Below are 17,188 nucleotides of genomic sequence, written 5' to 3' on the forward strand. Positions count from 1 at the left end.
GGCCAAGGAATTGAATAAACATTTCTCCAAAGGAGACACACAAATAGACAACAGTCTGTAACCCCCCCCCAAAAAAAAATATGTGCTTAACAACACTAATCAACAAGGAAATGTAAATCAAAACCATACGATATTACTTTACATATGTTAAGATGGCCATTTTATATATATAAAATAACAAGTATTGCTGTGGATATAGAAAAACTATAACACTTGTGCACTGTTGGTGGGAATGCTCACTGGATAGCCACTGTTAAAAACAGTATTGCAGTTTCTCAAAAAATTAATTATAGAATTACCAAATATGACCTAGCAATCCATTTCAGGGTATATATTCAAAAGAATAGAAAACGGGATCTTGAAGAGATACTTAGACATGTGTCCTTGCAGCATCATTTACAATTGTCAAGGGTGAAAGCAACCTACAGGTGCATCAAATGAATGGATAAAGATAATGTGATATATACATACAATGGGAAATTATTCAGCCTTAAAAATGGAAATCCTGTCATTTGCTACAATATGGATTAACCTTGAGGACATTATGCCAAGTGATATAAGTCACGAAAAAGACCATACTAAATGATTTCAGTTATATGAGGATCTACAGCAGTGGTAGTCAACCTGGTTTCTACCACCCACTAGTGGGCGTTCCAGCTTTCATGGTGGGCGGTAGTGAAGCATCCAAAGAATATATAAATAAAAGATAGATTTAACTATAGTAAGTTGTTTTATAAAGATTTATTCTGCCAAACAGTGAAAATACGACATAAAGTACTTGGTAAGTTATTATTATTATATCCTTTAACTTGCTGTAACTCTGCTTTATAAATTTTATAAAGTAAAGTTACTTCCCTACTTTATAAATCACCATTACTGTGGAACCGGTGGGTGGTTAGAAAATTTTACTACTAACAGAGATACAAAAGTGGGAGGTAGGTATAAAAAGGTTGACTACCCCTGATCTAAAGTATTTAAACTCTTAGACACAGGAAGTAGAATGGTGCTTGTCAGGGGATAGAGGGAGGGGAAATGAAATTTTCAATGGGTATAGAGTTTCAGTTTTTCAAGATTAAAAAAAGAACACATGAATGTTCATTTAATTCAGCAATTAAAAGCTCTTTGATTGTGAAAACTGGCCAGAGTGTCCAGTATGCTGGCTTACACAGAGATGTCATGTTAATGCTCAGACTAAACCACATGCATTGCCAAAAGGAAGAAGAAAGTTATTTCTGAATCTATACAGAAATACGTCTCAGCATTTAGAATGCATTGCCTTTTTTCACCAAGCATGAAAGTTCTCTGTTTTGATGTTGTTTGGAATTTCAAAATAAGCAATATAGCACTAATAAAATATCTATACAATGGTGATTTTTGACTATGTCCTGTCACACCAGACATGTACCCACAACTCACTAATTTGAAACACTCCCCTAGTTGGTATATTCCCAAGCTTGGAATTGCTGCTGGGATCTAAAGGAGAAATGATAAATAAAGGCACATAGCTCATCATTCCCCCAACCCCCTTTTTATCCATGGCCGATGTGAACTATGCTGCTTTCTTTTCCGTTGAGCCCAAACATAGTATCTGAGCTCTTCTCAACACGACCACCCACATAGCCAAACTGACGAATTGAAGCTGGCAGGCAAGATGAGGTCAAACTTCCATCCTTGGTTTAGGGTGTAATTTCCAGGTACCTGAATATACATGCAAGGGTCTGTCAAACAAAATAATGTGCATGCTAATATAGCACATTGCACATCCAGACAGAACTCTGAATGAAGGAGTTGCTTGACCAACTGTACACAGTCTGGACACTTAAAAGTCTACCTGCAGGCCCTAGATGATTAGCTCAATTGGTTAGGAGCGTCATTCAGAAATGACAAGGTTGTGGGTTCATCCCCGGTCAGGGCACACATGGGAAGCAACCAAAGAATGCAAGTTTGAGTGGAACAACAAATCAGTGCTCCTCTCCCCTTCCTTCTCTCTCCATTCCTCTCTCTGTCTCTCTAAAAATCAATAACAATTAAGTTCTGGCCAGATAGTTCTTGGTAGGAGCATTGTCCTGAAGTGCAGAGGTTGCTGGCTCAATCCCCAGTCAGGGCACATATAGGAGCAGCTCGATGTTCCTGTCTCTCTCTATATATTTCTACCTCTCTAAAAAAAAAAGTCTACCTGCATATAATAACAACATTAATATTCTGTACTTTATTTACATATGTATATTTAAAAATAAAATTGTATTTGAAGTGTAACTGAACATATACCCTATAATGTAAACTCTTCATCGTTTACTATATGTATTTATATAGCACAAAATATGAAGGACGTATAATGAATTCTGCTGTCAGCCTTTGGTTATTTCCCAGTGTGGTACTGTTGTTATGAAGGTCATGGGAACGCCTGTGGGACATGCCCATATGCATGTGCTCCTCACTGCTTATGTGTCACAGGCCACGTACATTGAACATCTGCTTCTTACTTCAGGACTCTAGATTTTTTTGTTTTTGTTTATCTTCCCTAGGAAGAAGCACTTCTATCTTTTGCATCTGAGAATCCCATGTCTGTGGTCTGCCTCACAATAGCATTTTTTCTGACCTGTATTAACAGGAAGGCTTTTTAAAACTAGTTGAGCTGAATCTTGTGTATGCGCAGGAGTGTGAGTGTGCAAGTGTGCGAGTGTGCGAGTGTGCGAGTGTGTGTGTGTGTGTGTGTGTGACGGGGAGTAACATGAGGCTGAGAAGGGACAAATGCAGAGAAGCAAACACACATTAGAACTTACTCAGCTAATTCACCAATATTCCTGAGCACCCGCTCTACGACAAGCACTTTCTAGGTTCTAGAAATAAAGCAGTGAATATAAGAAAGTCCCTGCCCCTCATGTACTTAACATTTCTGTCAGAGGAGATAAGAACGGACAAAGAATTGGGTAAAACAGACCATGTGTTTGTGAAGGATGAGTGTTATTTAGAAAAATAAAGCAGTGCAAGGGGATAGGACTGCTATCCTAGGGAGTTCCCGAATGTCTCAGCGATGACGCCTGACGGAGACCTGAGGGCAGTGAGGAGAGCACCCTGAGGTTGGATTTCTGGCGGACGGGCTTTGTGAGCAGTGGCCATGGGCTGGACCGGGCCAGGAAGCAGTGTGGCCACGAGATTGAGTAGCGGCACAGTGAAGGGAGAGGAGCTCATAGGTGTGGGGAGGGGCAGATTTGTCAGCCCATAGTCATTACAGCACCACGATTTTCCTGAAAGGGTTGGGAGAGTTGTGTGTGTGTGTGTGTGTGTGTGTGTGTGTGTGTGTTTGAGCAGAGGAGTAGCTTATTTGGAGTCTTGTATTAAAAGTATCCCTCTGGCAGTTATCTCAATGGATCATCCAGCCATGGAAGGCTTTGAAGTGACAGGTGACTCCACTGTGCTGGAGCTTTTCTGAGTGTAGCTTTGGGGTATACAGAGATAATGGCAATAAGATCCTGCTGGTACACTGTGTGTGTGTGTGTGTGTGTGTGACAGAGACAGAGAGAGGGACAGATAGGGACAGACAAACAGAAAGGGAGAGAGATGAGAAGCATCAATTCTTTGTTGTGGCTCCTTAGTTGTTCATTGATTGCTTTTTCATATGTGCCTTGACAGGGGGGGGTGCTGCAGCAGAGTGAGTGACCCCTTGCTCAAGCCAGCGACTTTGGGTTCAAGCTGGTGAGCTCTGCTCAAACCAGATGAGCCCACGCTCAAGCTGTTGACCTTGGGGTTTCGAACCTGGGTCCTCTGCATCCCAGTCCAATGCTCTATCCACTGCACCACACCCTGGTCAGCCCCTGCTGGTGCACTTTGATGGTTAACTTCTTGTTCTATTATAGGAGGAAAAATTTGTGCTCTGAGAAATCTGTACAAACACCACCGTTCCTTCAAAAACAGCAAAATGAGGCTGCTTGAGCTATCACTGAGTCTTTCTATCACATATGTCAACAAACTTGTTAAAAGTGTGAACAACTGTCTGGCAGCTTGGGTCAGTGGTAGAGTGTCAGCCCGGTGTGTGGATGTCCCGGATTCAGTTCCAAGTCAGAGCACACAGGAGAAGTGACCATCGGCTTCTCCACCCCTCTCCTTCACCCTTCTTTCTCTCTTTCTTCCCCTCTTGCAGCCATGGCTTGATTGGTTTGTGTGTATAGGCACTGGGTGCTGAGGAAGACTCCATGGAGCCTCTACCTCAGGTGCTAAAAATAGCTCCGTTACAAGCATAGCCTCAGATGGGCAGAGCATCGGCCCCAGGCAGGTGTTGCCAGATGGATCCTGGCCGGGGTGCATGCCAGACTCTATCTCCCCTCCTCTCACTTGAAAAAAGGAATAGTGTGAACTATATTCCAGAGCGCTATCCTTCTGTTACCTTTGCTTGGCCCTGGCCATTTCTGGCAGCAAGGGCCTCCTTTCAAAGCCAAGTTGTCAGGGTAGCTGCCCTGGACAAGTCTGTGTCGAATGACGATTTGCATGGCTGAATAACTACCCATTATATAAACGGTAACAAGGCCTGTTGGTTCTGAGGTTGGTTATGAAATCTTTTTTTTTTTCTTATCAAATTTACATAGGTAATTTTTGTTCTGTTATTTTTCATAAGTCCCTGAAAATATGAATTTATTGAACAATGGAAACTTTTTGGAAAAGTCCATGTGAGAGTAAGATGCTCCTTCGTGCTTGGAGTCCTGTGTCCACCACTCCTGACCTACCAGGTCAGCAGCTCTGAAGGGCAGACTCTTCTCCCCTGTCCCAAGTCACTGGGCAGCTCCCTTGAACCCTGAACACTGCTCTCAACTCCTCCTTTACACTCAGAAAAGCATGGGAACTCATTTTTCATCAGACCGCCTCTCACCCTGACTACTCCCAGGTCCTGATCCGCAGCATGGAGGGCGATGGGAGGGAGGGCAGTGTGGGGAGTTGAGTTTTGGTGAGCACATCCTTAGGAGGCTGGATGTCTGCTCTGTCCCTTCTGCATCAGTCCCCGGCTGGCCATTCCCATGTCCTGCTGGACTAGGCCTAAGAACTGAATTGTGGATGACATGTCTTCTAGTCCAGACCACTCGGCCGCCCACTGCACAGCCCTCCTGGAGTCCACTACCTGTTCTCTACGTTGGACAGCTCCTGACTGCTCCTCTCCTTACTGCTTAAGCTTCTCTTCTGCCTCCACGGACCCTGCGCCCCAGTCAGCCTCCCCAACAGCCCCTGAAAGTCATCTGGAAACCTGGATGATGAGAAGTAGCAGACCAGGGGGTCAACACAGCAATTCAGGGTGCTGAGGAGGAGCAGCATGTAATTTCTCTATGCTGGGTTTTCACCCCAGAGGTAGACCATGACGGGGGCTTGTTGCAGGGCCCAAAGCAGACGAGGAAGGTGAACAGCGGAGCCGCCATGAGCTCCGCCACCGTCTTCCGCTGCTCCGTAGTGGCTGGCTCCCCTGCTGATCACACACAGCAGGCGGCTGTAGCAGTGGTTGGTGATGAGCTGGGGCATGCCAAAAAAAGACCCCAGCTATCTCCAGCCGGACAGGCAGGAGAACAACCTGCTGGTTTTCCTGGAATTCCAGGTAGCCAGTGTCACTGGTACCCTGGCTGCGCGAGGAGTTCCCCAAGAATTCGGTGACGTAGACCGTGCTCACGCGGCAGTGCGCAGCGGCCAGGAGCCCGCAGGCCCCGCTGACCATGCCAGCCCGCGGCAGCCACGACCAGTCTTACACCCAGCGGGGAGGCCACGCTCAGGAAGCGCTTGATGCTCACAGCAGCCAGGAGGAGGGAAGTGAGATAGAAGGTGGTGAACAAGAGCAATCTGGATAAGAGGCCGAGGGTGGAGGGCAGGCGCCAGCGCATGCCGCTGGCTGCCTCCATGCTGCTGACCGGCAGGAAGAGCAGCGGGAGCAGGTCCGAGAGGGTCAGGTTCAGAGCACGTGCATAGCCTCCGGGCAACACTGAAGCTTGCCAGTGAAGATCACCAGAGCCATCAGGTTGAGGTGAGTGAAGAGGTACATGAGGCAGGTGAAGAGGTACTAGGAGCAGTAGAGAGGTGATTGCTGGGAATAAAGGACCAGTTCAGGCTTGTTTCCATGGTGACAGCCACTGCTTATTTGAGAACCCAGGTGCTCTTCCGTTCAGACAAGTGCAGTTTAGCTATTAATCTGGCAGAACTGATAAAGACCTGGTAGCGACCATGACATCACTCATTGCTGAGAGATGGCACAAAAGATGCCTTTAGCCCTATTAGCAGAGCTGCACAGTATGCAAAATGAAGCACAAATTCTACACTGTAAGCCTGGCCCCTGGGGCAGCCTCCAGTGGAATGCCCTAAACAGGACCAGCAGACTCATCTCCCTCTCTCTGATCCTCTGTTTGCATTTGACCTGCTCCTCTTGAATGGCATTCATCCACTTTGTCCTGTAAGGGCGGGTAGCGTGAGGCAGTGATGGAGAGTGGGCTCCAGAGCCAGAGGCCTGGGTGTAACGTCAACTCTATTACTCATTAACTCAAATGTGGGGCAAGTGACTTAAACTCTCTCTTTCTCTTAAAATAAAAAACCACACTTTTATTGAATTTATTGGGGTGACATTGGTTAATAAAATTATATAGGTTTTGGCTGTACAACTCTATAATACATCACCTGTATGTGGCACTGTGAGTTCACCATCCCATGTCTAGTGTCCCTCCATCACCATCTATCCCCCTCTACCCTCCTCCATCTCCTCCCACTCCCTTCTTTCTCCTCCTGCAGTCCCCACACGGTTGTCTGTGTAAGTTGTCTGTTTTTTTTTTTTTAATTTATTCATTTTAGAGAGAAGAGGAAGAGACCGAGAGAGAGAGAGAGAGAGAGAGAGAGAGAGGAGAGACAGAGAGAGAGAAGGGGGGAGGAGCTGGAAGCATCAACTCCCATATGTACCTTGACCAGGCAAGCCCAGGGTTTTGAACCTGCGACTTCAGCATTTCCAGGTCGATGCTTTACCCACTGCGCTACCACAGGTCAGGCATGTTTCTTTTTTTAAAGATTAAATCTGCCTGGTCAATTTGGGGAAAATACTTCTCCCTGCTCCAGGCCGGCTTTCTAGTCTCTGACTTTGAAGTTAGTCGCTTTTGGAGAGAGGTCAGTACTCCTCATACATTCCACTGAAATCCAAGGTCAGAAAGCGACACAAAGCGGCCCCTAGGTGTCAGCTGACTTCTTCGCCCATCTGTCTACGCAGTCCTGCATAAGCAGTTGCTTGTTAAAATGTACAGGATTATCTATGACCTGTCTCTTTTACCTTAATCATAGGCTCAGAGCTTCACGTACCTAAAAATATAGTTAAATCTGACAGACTGTTTAAGTTCAAGAATGAGATTCTCTGGTTTTCCTGGTGTTCCCCCTTCTAAGTAGGTCATCAAAATAGTGCATAGACATTGCAGATTGAGATGTGTGGACTCAGCATCAGTTGTGCCCTCTCTCCCCGCACACATCTTCACACCACCCTTTCAATTTGAAATTTCAATCTAAAGATTGAAGGGAGAGACAGAGAGGGCGAGATCAGAACTGTCAGACCTTTAAAATGGGAAGTTCCTTGACAGACGAAAAGGAGCAAAATAAACCAAGACTTGTTACTGCTATAATTTCACGGAGGGTAGGTGTCTTGTATTTTTTTTTTCTTTTTCATTTGGTTGTTTTGCAAGCTCGGCATTATGAAAGAAAAATAGAATGTCAATAAATTTAACTTTGAACATCTATTCAATGAGTTATTTCCTAGTAGGAGGGGAAAAAACATGAAGCAGTCTAGGCAGTCTAGAGGAAGACCGTGTAAATGACTTGTAACTAAGAGGATATGACCCTCTGCATAATTCATAATCATTAGTCTAAGTGACACTTCTGCAGTCACTCTGCCAGGGCACTCGGCTATGGCGGGGCTACAACCCGAACAGTCCCCTCAGCAGCAGTCCCTGGGTGATCAGGTTTCTGTGAAAGACAACTTCCTGAAAGGCTAGATTTGGGCTGTAGGATTTTTTTTTTTTTAAACAGAAGATGCTGGCTCAGCTTCATCATGTGTGCAATTTAAGGGTTGCTCAAGTGATTCTTTAAAACTGCATAAAAGCAATTCTGCTGTGCCTGGGAGACAGTACTGCTATAATGTTCTGTGCATACATCTGCATGATTTCTCGGAGCTAATTCAAATTTAATGCATTGGTAATTCCTTTTCTGCTGAAGCCACCCAGCAGTAATCTGAAGGTTACAGAGTGATCTTCCAGCTCAAATAACACTTTTAGACTAGCATAAATGGAGAGGCAGGAATGTAATGGGCGGAATTAGGCTTGCGATGATACATTCCATCCTCATTATGATGCTGAGTGAAGCTGACCAGAGTTCAGAGTGTTTTTAGAAAGATAATCATAATAAGAGTTGTAACAAAACTGGGAGTCAAGCTACAGTGGTCTTTTGTCAGAGATGATATAATAACCAAAATGACAGCGGATGAACAATTTAGAAAATATTTCCCTAACAACTGAAAGATCAAATGATCTTCATGATTTTCAGGGTAAAATTAAAGCTCTGCTTAAAGCACTTTGAAGAGCCAACTCACAAACCTATGGGGCAACAGAGAATAATAATTTAACTTGGATGTTAAAGTCCATGTGAATAATAAGAAGTTGATTAGGGACCATTTATTAACCCTTTGAGTAGTACGAACATTCATGTACATCCTCGTGCCTCCTGACCATCCAGAGTACAATCATACAAATATTTTTATTTTAAAAATGTGTAAGGCAACATTAAAAAAAGGCAAATGTATGTTATTCTTGTTTCCATAAATTGGTTATCAAACAAACATGATTTTAAGTTAATAAAACTGGAACTGGAACTAACTTCATTTTTTGAAAAAAACAACAACACTCACTCCCAGGGGTTAGCGAGCATTATAGAAAATTGTGAAGATAACAGAGCTCTCATAGAGCCCAGGCACAGTTTATCCAATTATTAATATCTTACATTACTAGGGTACACTTATTATAATGGATGAACCAATATTAATAAATTATTATTAATTAAAGCTCACGTTTATTCAGAGTTCCTTAGTTTTTATCTGATGTTCTCTTTTATGTTCCGTGATTGCCATCCAGAATTCCCATTTTATCATATAATATTTACACTGTCATGTCGCCTTAGGCTCCACTGGTCTGTGACAGTTTCTTTGACTTCCCATTTTTTTGATGACCTTGACACTTTTGAGAAATACTGCTCAGGTATTTTGTAGAATGCCCTGGAATTGGAGCTTGTCTAATGTTTTTTCTCATGCTTAGTTAAGGGTTATAGATTTTTGAAAGACCACAGAGGACAACTTCCATTCTTACCATGTTATATCAAGGATGCAGGCTATCAAGTTCGCGTTATCACTGTCGATGTTAACCGTGATCACCTGGCTGAGGTCGTGCTTGCCAGGTTGCCTCCTCCCGATACTGTGTCCTACGTGCAGCCCAGCCTTAAGGAGTAGGGGCTTATTCTCCACCTCTTTGAGGGTAGGAGATCTGAGTTATTTCACAGATATTTCTATTCCCACCATTTATTTATTTAATAATTTAAATCAATATGAATTCATGGATATTTATTTTATATTTAGTGTTATAATCCTATACCATTTTATTTTATTGCCTAAATTACTAGTTTGGTCATCTGGAACTTTTCCAGTTGATCTATGTTTCAGTGTCCCTTTGACATGACCCTATTGTTGTGAGGTCTTTTTGTGTTGTTGTTTCTACTTTCTGACATTACAAGATGCTTCAATCTTATCTTGAATTTTTTTAAAAATTGCTTTTAGAGAGAAAGGGGAAGAAGGAAGGAGAGGGGGGAGAGAGAAAGAGAGAAAAAAAGACATTGACATCGATTTGTTGTTCCACTTATTTATGCATTCATTGGTTGATTCTTGTATGTGCCCTGATTGGGAATCAAACCCACAACCTTCGTATTTCAGGATGACACTGTGAGATACCCAGTGAGAGCCTCTTGTATGTTTCTTATTCAAGTCTTGGAATCTGTAATTTCTCTAAGGAACCTGGTTCATTTTATTGGAGAACAGAATTAGAAAACAAGATCTGGGTGCTGGTTGCTATTGGGGTTCATTACTCCTATGTCTTCTCAGCTGACAAAGCAAGGAAATATATATCTGTATACTCATACATGTATGTTCAAATGTATATAAATGTTCTTATACGTAACAATCTATGTCTATATCAAGCTCACATGAGTTCCTACTGAGGTCTCCAAATCTAATACTCATGGATCATTGTGGTTCCTCCATTGCTTATCTGGAACCTGTCACTTGAACAGTAAGAACCTTCACTGATTTGGAAGTATATCCACCACTTATTTTGTGTTCTAGGTCAGTGGTTTTAACCCCCAGGAAAATCACTGATCTTGGTGACAGTGTGTATCTTGTTATAGAATGTCTTTTTACTTCCTTCTCAACAGATTGACATACCCAAAATTATAAAGGCAGTGAGCTCACTGGCGATTTCTGAAGTGAGTCCATGCAAAGGACTAAACAGTAGTCTTCTTATTCTTAAATGTGATTCCCTCAAGCCTTAAAAAATTGTGAAAGAGATTGCCCATTGCCCAGCTATTTCTTGCTCTATGGTACTTAAACAAAAGCATTTGGTTTCAAGTGTTGTCAACCTAGTAAACTTCATAGGAATAAAATCACTAAAAGCTGTTCTTTGCTAAAACCAAGTATTACTCACTGGCAGATGTTATCTGTTAGCAAAAGGATTGCAACCAGTAAATGCTGGGGATCAAGGTCCTACTTAATACAAAAACCTGACATCATCTGTGTCACTTACAAATCTGGTATTAATTATTTGATAAGCTTGGAGCTGAATTTGTAACACAGACATTTTGTTGTATGAATGGTGAATGTCAAGGATGACTTATTACCCTAAACACATTTAAAAGGAAGGCTAATATGATTTCTTATAGGAAAGACCCAAAGGCAGCTGCACCAGAGCATCAATTACACTGTTGTGTGCACTGCACAGACTTATTCTCTAGAGCCAGAGAAAAAGAACAAGGCACGAATATCTCCATAGTGATGATGTTTTGGCTTCTCTTACTTTTGGATTACAAGTCTGGGATAAAATAAGGCGAAGAGGAAAAGGAGGGTTCTCGCTTTGCAATCTGAAAGCAGGGTCTCTATAATGAATTCATGAGAAGATGTAAGTCTACAGAATAAACCTTTCATAGAATATCCAATTGAGAGGTCAGGAGAAGGGTATCAGCACTCTTATCATTTAACACAGCTGAATTTTCTATCCTAACAGAAGTTGTACAATTCAGTGTGTGTGTGTGTGTGTGTGCGCGCGCGCGCGTGCATACAAGATATATTGAATATGGCTCATTATGGAAAAAAAACCCAGAACAGAACAAAACTAAATTCTGTGAGATTGACTAAACTTTATGGTACAAAAATATTCCATTAATCCAACTTAATTAATTTGTGGTTAGTTTTCCAAAAGGAAGAGCAATGTTTGAATTGATTAGCAGTAAACTGAAGGCAAGTGTGTATTCTCTAAGACCTTCCCTGCTGTCAGCAAACCTGGGGATTTACAAAAGGAAAAGGAAGTCGTATCTTTGGCAGAAACAAACCCTTTTTGCTCCTAATCAGTTTTTTCTCTTAAAATTGTTGCCCTGGCGGGTTGTCTCAGTGGTAGAGCGTCGGCCTAGTATGTGGATGTCCCAGGTTTGATTCCCAGCCAGGGCACACAGGAGAAGTGCCCATCTGCTTCTCCACCCCTCCCCCTCTCACTTCTCTTTTTCTCTCTTCTCTCCTCCTGCAGCCATGGCTCAATTGGAACGAGTTGGCCCCAGGGGCTGAGAATGGCTTCATAACTTCTACCTCAGGTGCTAAAAAATGGCTCTGGTTGCAACTAAACAAGGGCCCCAAATGGGCAGAACATCACCCCCTAGTGGGCTTTCTGGGTGGATCCTGGTTGGGTGCATGTGGGAGTCTGTCTGTCTCCCCTCTTCTCACTAAAAAACCCCACAACACTCCAAATTGTCCATATCCTATGATGATAATTTGATATGTAATACTGTTCCTGAGAATGCAGTTTTAGGCAAACTGGGCACCTGTTTTTTGAACAAAAATACAGATTGTCATGGTGATATGGGGGTCAAAAGGCAGGGTGTTAACAGAATATATCTTATACTTCATAAGAAATGCTGAAGCTCAGTCTGCCCTTGAGACCTGGTGTTAGAATGAAGTCACATGCAGGATTACAAAGTGACAAATAAAGACGAGAGCCTGTTGTGGGGGTTTTGCTATACCTGCTGCAGCAAGACAGGTCTATACATATACCTGCAGTGGGGTCACTGATGTTCCTTTGGAAACACTGCACACTGTTTAGTCTTTCTGGGTTTCCATTACCACTCAGTCCAGTAATGACAAAGAGCCCGTATTGTTGCTGTAGAATCAGGCTGTGATAAATATTTGAATATATAAATGACATGAAAGTTAGCCATTTTTCTTAGCTCAACCCCCCTTTTAGTAATTCAATTGATTTAACCAGAAGAAGTAAATTTTTTGGAGAAATAATTGATAAACATATTGATTTCAGTGTGTTTATGCAGCTTAACTGCGTGTGGCAGTGCCTTGCCCACCTCTGGTACTCCATCCATGAGAGTTTCTGTTCTTATCCCCCTTAACTTTCTTGGGTAAGTTAATACTAAAGCTTGAAGGACCCCCCAGCCAAAATAATTTTTACTCCATATGCCTCAAGAGTAAATTTAATATTTCAATTAAGAATATAGGTCAATGTGGTGGCACAGTGAATAAAGCATTGACCTGGAACTCTGAGGCCGCGGGTTCAAAACTCTGGGCTTGCCTGATCAAGGCACATATGGGAGTTGCTCCTCCCCCCTTCTCTTTCTCCCCTCTCTAAAACTGAATAAAGTCTTAAAAAATTATAAAATTAAAAAAATGCTAAATAAGGTGTTAGTGATTTAATAAAAAAGAAACATAAAAGCAAAATAAGAAGAACAATAAAATAAAGTTTAGTCATATTTCTTTTCATTTTATCCAGATTTTCACCAAGACTTAACTTTTAAAGACACAAAATTTTCAGTCCCAGGATAAATCCAAATCTATTAGCATAATAAGAAACTTGCTTCAAAATCAGAGTCTAAATATTGCTAGACATATTAGGAAAAGATGTTCGATCATAGTCTGTTTTGAAGAAATAGAAATAAAATAACCAAGAAATGAACATATACCACCCCTCACTCCTTAACTTGCTAGTTTTAAAATGGGCCATATATTTTTATTTCTCTGTGCATCATGCTTTCCGCTGGGAATGCATCCCTCCCCCTTGGTCAGTCTGCTAAACACCCCTCTTATCATTTCACACCAGCTCAAATAATTCTGAGTCCACTGTGGTCTTAGTATAGTCAGTGTTTAATCTAGTGCCTACCAAATGTTACTTGGCATTTACTTTTTCCTGTAGTGTTCTCAATAGTATGGCACTGTTTAAAAATATGTTTAATTCTAACGGATAAAAAAATATAGATTTTTAAATGAGCTTCCATTGGTGAAGTTTATAATAGTAGCTTTGATTGTGTAACAAACGTGTGATGTTCTGAATTTGAAACCATTTAACAGCAATAGCGTAATGATACTTACGTTCTTATTTATACCTCATAGAGCCACTCAGCTCCGCATCAAACCTCATGTCCACCCTCTCCCATGTAAAATACCTCTTTCTGCTTGTAATGAACATTGAACTTGCCAGCAAGAGCTCAGGAATTGGGTTTTTTTTTTCCATCTTTAACCTTCAGGGGATAGTGTGGCAGCCAACTAAGGGAGAAGTAATGGAGTGCACTGTATGAGAAATTTACATTATTATCTGCCAGTAGATTGGTTTACTTACCCTGTACCCACTAGCTCTGTCCCTTGATAATCACCTTCACACTCAGCTGCACTTCCGAGCTTGTTTACCATGTTGCAATGATGTTTACTCCTTAGGTTTATTTGATGTCGGCCATTTGAAAACATTATCATTTAAATTGATTCCAGTAACTAATGAGCATATGTTTCATATGTGTTTCACAGGAATGAGCCAGTGCAAGCATCAGCGTGTGAGGACTGTTGCTGGAGGTAGTCATTTTGAACAGCGGTTTAATGCCACATTTTAAACTGCCTTGGTGCTAACAGAGGAGAGGTCCTCTGGCATGAAATAACAGAGTTTTGTGAGGATGAAAGGAAATTGAAATCAAAGCTGAGATCATGATAAGCTAACTTAAGAGAAATCTTGAGTGTAAAATGCTTAAAACCTACTCTGGGACATTTTGAATCTGCTGAATGACATAACTATTCCCTTCAGACTGGCTGGAGGGAGATTACAGGTGTGTCCGATTCCCCTCTACACCTGCGCACGGCTGTCACGGGGCCCACGGAACGAACGTGTGCAGAATCGACCGATCTGTGATGACACAGTGGAGGCTGATGCTTGGTACCCAAATTGATTCCCCTCCACTTTAAGGACAGGAAAGAGCTGTGCCGAAAGCAAGGAGAAAGAGAAAGGCAATTAGGGATAAGATGTAGAATCAGAAATGAAATTCGGAGGAGCCAGAAAAATCTTACAAATCGAAGTGAAAATCAGCTACTCAGCATCACATCAACGCTCTTCTGGGATGCACACCCCTTACTTCCCTGGAGAACCACAGCCCTCTTCCAGCTCAGCTCAAAGTTTTGGATAAGGTTGACTTCTTCCTTGACCAGAAGCTGGCAGGTAATTGGGCCTAACCAATCAAAGTCTTGCATTTTCTTGGTTGGAGAGACTGGCTCAGGAATAGGTGTGTGACCCAGACAGAGTCAATGAAACACAGGCTATCTGGCAAGGATCACAGAGAGGAATGCACGCCCCTTTTCCTGCACACCTAACATGGGGGAGTATAGTTCTGACAGCCAACAGGGATAAGTGTTGACCAAGATCGAGAGAAGGATCATGTCCTGTGGCATTGTTTGAGACCCTGAATCAAGCCACAGATGAAGCTAAATTTACCCAGGACTTTTAGTAACATGACCCAATAGCTAAATAACTAGGTTTAGCTCGGGTTTTCTGTTGCTTACAATGAAAAGTGTTCTGATGCATGATATAATTTAGATCAATGCTTCATTTAAAAATGAACATAATTGAAGTCTCCTGGTTTTAATGGCACTGAACCAGGTACTCTCTAAGGTTCTCTCCTCTCCTAGGGATAGCTGAAGCTAGAAACCAATCCTAATATTAATGAACCTTATAGCTGCAAATAACACACCTGGCATCACTGCTGGGGTTTTGTTTTTAATTATCTTTTTCAGCTTTGAAGGATATTTCCATTACATGTATATGTATATGTATATGTATATGTATATGTAAAATGTCACTTACACTTTTGTTAGAGAGAGTGTGGCAACCAAATCCTTATTGAGCAAGCATGGATTAAACACTTACAACGGCCATTTAAACAAATTAAATGCTTTAGTTTTCATAGTTGGTCAAAAAAGCTACAAAAGTTCAAATGATATTACTGATATTACTGGCATTTTCAGCTCTGTTATAGATATGTGTTATGTTTAAGTTATTTCTTGGCAAATACTCATGACTATAAAATATACTAAACAGAATATACGCTTAATATTAGAACATGATTTTTCATTGTACAATGCAACTTTGCAAGCATTTACTAAAGTAAATAAACAACATTCATAAGCTTGGGAACTAGGTTTTCATTAATAGCTTCTAAATGTTGCTGTAGAAAGAGATAGTTGTACATAGGAGATGCTACAGAATAAATGTGTTTACCCAACTTCAATTTATTTGTTGAAATCTAATTCCCAGTGAGATGACAGTTAAGGGTAGGATTTTTGGGAGGCAATTAGGCATGAGGGCAGAACCCTCATCAATGTGATTAATGTCCTTATATAAGAGACCCCAGAGAGCTCCCTTGTTTTTCCACCGTGTGAGGACACAGCAAGAAGCTGGCAGTCTGCAGCCCAGAACAAGGCCCTCACCAGAACCTGAGCATGCTGGCACACTGGTCTTAGAAATAACATATTTCTGTTGTTTCTAAGTCATCTGGTCTATGGTATTCTGCTATAGCAGTCCAAATGAAATAACACTGGAGACATGTACAATTATGTTCATAGGAATACTTTCTATAAAAGCAAAAAATAGGAAACAAATGCTATCACTAAGAGAATTAATAAATAGTAATATACAGGGGGTCCTCAGGTTACGACATAGTTCCAGTCCTATGACAGTGACATAACCCAAATTTTGGTGTAAGTTGAAACATACCCTAGCCTAAGTCACTTATCCTAACAGTTTTCAAGTCATAATCTAGAACATAACAATACAACTAAGCCACAGAAAAAGAATACTGCATATCTGTCCGCTGCATGTAACCAAATTAGTTTGCCCATGTAGGCTGTAACTACAACACTAATGGCTAAGCAAAAACAGTCATGTCTCAATTTTTTAAAGTTTTTATGGGAGTGAGCACCATAAACTCAAAATATCATATGTCAAGACTGTTGTAACCCGAGGACCGTGTGTTCATAAAATGGAATATTATATTGCCCTGAAGACAAATGAAACAGTTCATTCACAATAAGAATATATCTATGAATGAACAACTAAAGTGAAGCAACTTACAAGTTTATACTTCTCATCCCATTTCTTTCTCTCTCCCTTCTTCTTCTTCTTCTCTCTCTCTCTCTCAAAAAAAAAAAAATCTATGAACCAATGGTGAATGAATAAACAAGTCCACAAAGGTTACCTATTACCTATTGGTATACCATTTCTAGGAAGCTCAAGATTAGTGAAACTAAGAAATTTATTGTTTAGAAATATATACAAATGTGCTAAATTTCTTTTTTTTAAGGGAAAAAGCAAAGGCAAAGAAAGCAAAGTAGACAAGTGGGACTACATGAAATTAAAAAGCTTTTGCATAGTAAAGGAAATAAAATGAAAAGGCAACCTCTGAATGTCAGAAAATATTTGAAAATCGTATATTTGATAGTGATTAACATCCAAAATATACAAAGAACTCATACTATTCAATAGCAAATAAACCTCCAAACAACCCAATTATGGAATTTGCAGAATATCAGAATAGACAATTTTCTCAAAGATGACACACAGATGGCCAACAGGTACAT

General features: G+C 41.3%; 1 pseudogene; it reads right to left on the reverse strand.

Annotated features, from left to right (window-relative positions):
* Positions 1–5,106: 5,106 nt before the first annotated feature.
* Positions 5,107–13,984, reverse strand: LOC136335685 (free fatty acid receptor 3-like; annotated as a pseudogene).
* Positions 13,985–17,188: the final 3,204 nt, after the last annotated feature.

The sequence above is a fragment of the Saccopteryx bilineata genome, chromosome 4 (genome assembly GCF_036850765.1).
Source record: "Saccopteryx bilineata isolate mSacBil1 chromosome 4, mSacBil1_pri_phased_curated, whole genome shotgun sequence".
NCBI lineage: Eukaryota > Metazoa > Chordata > Mammalia > Chiroptera > Emballonuridae > Saccopteryx > Saccopteryx bilineata.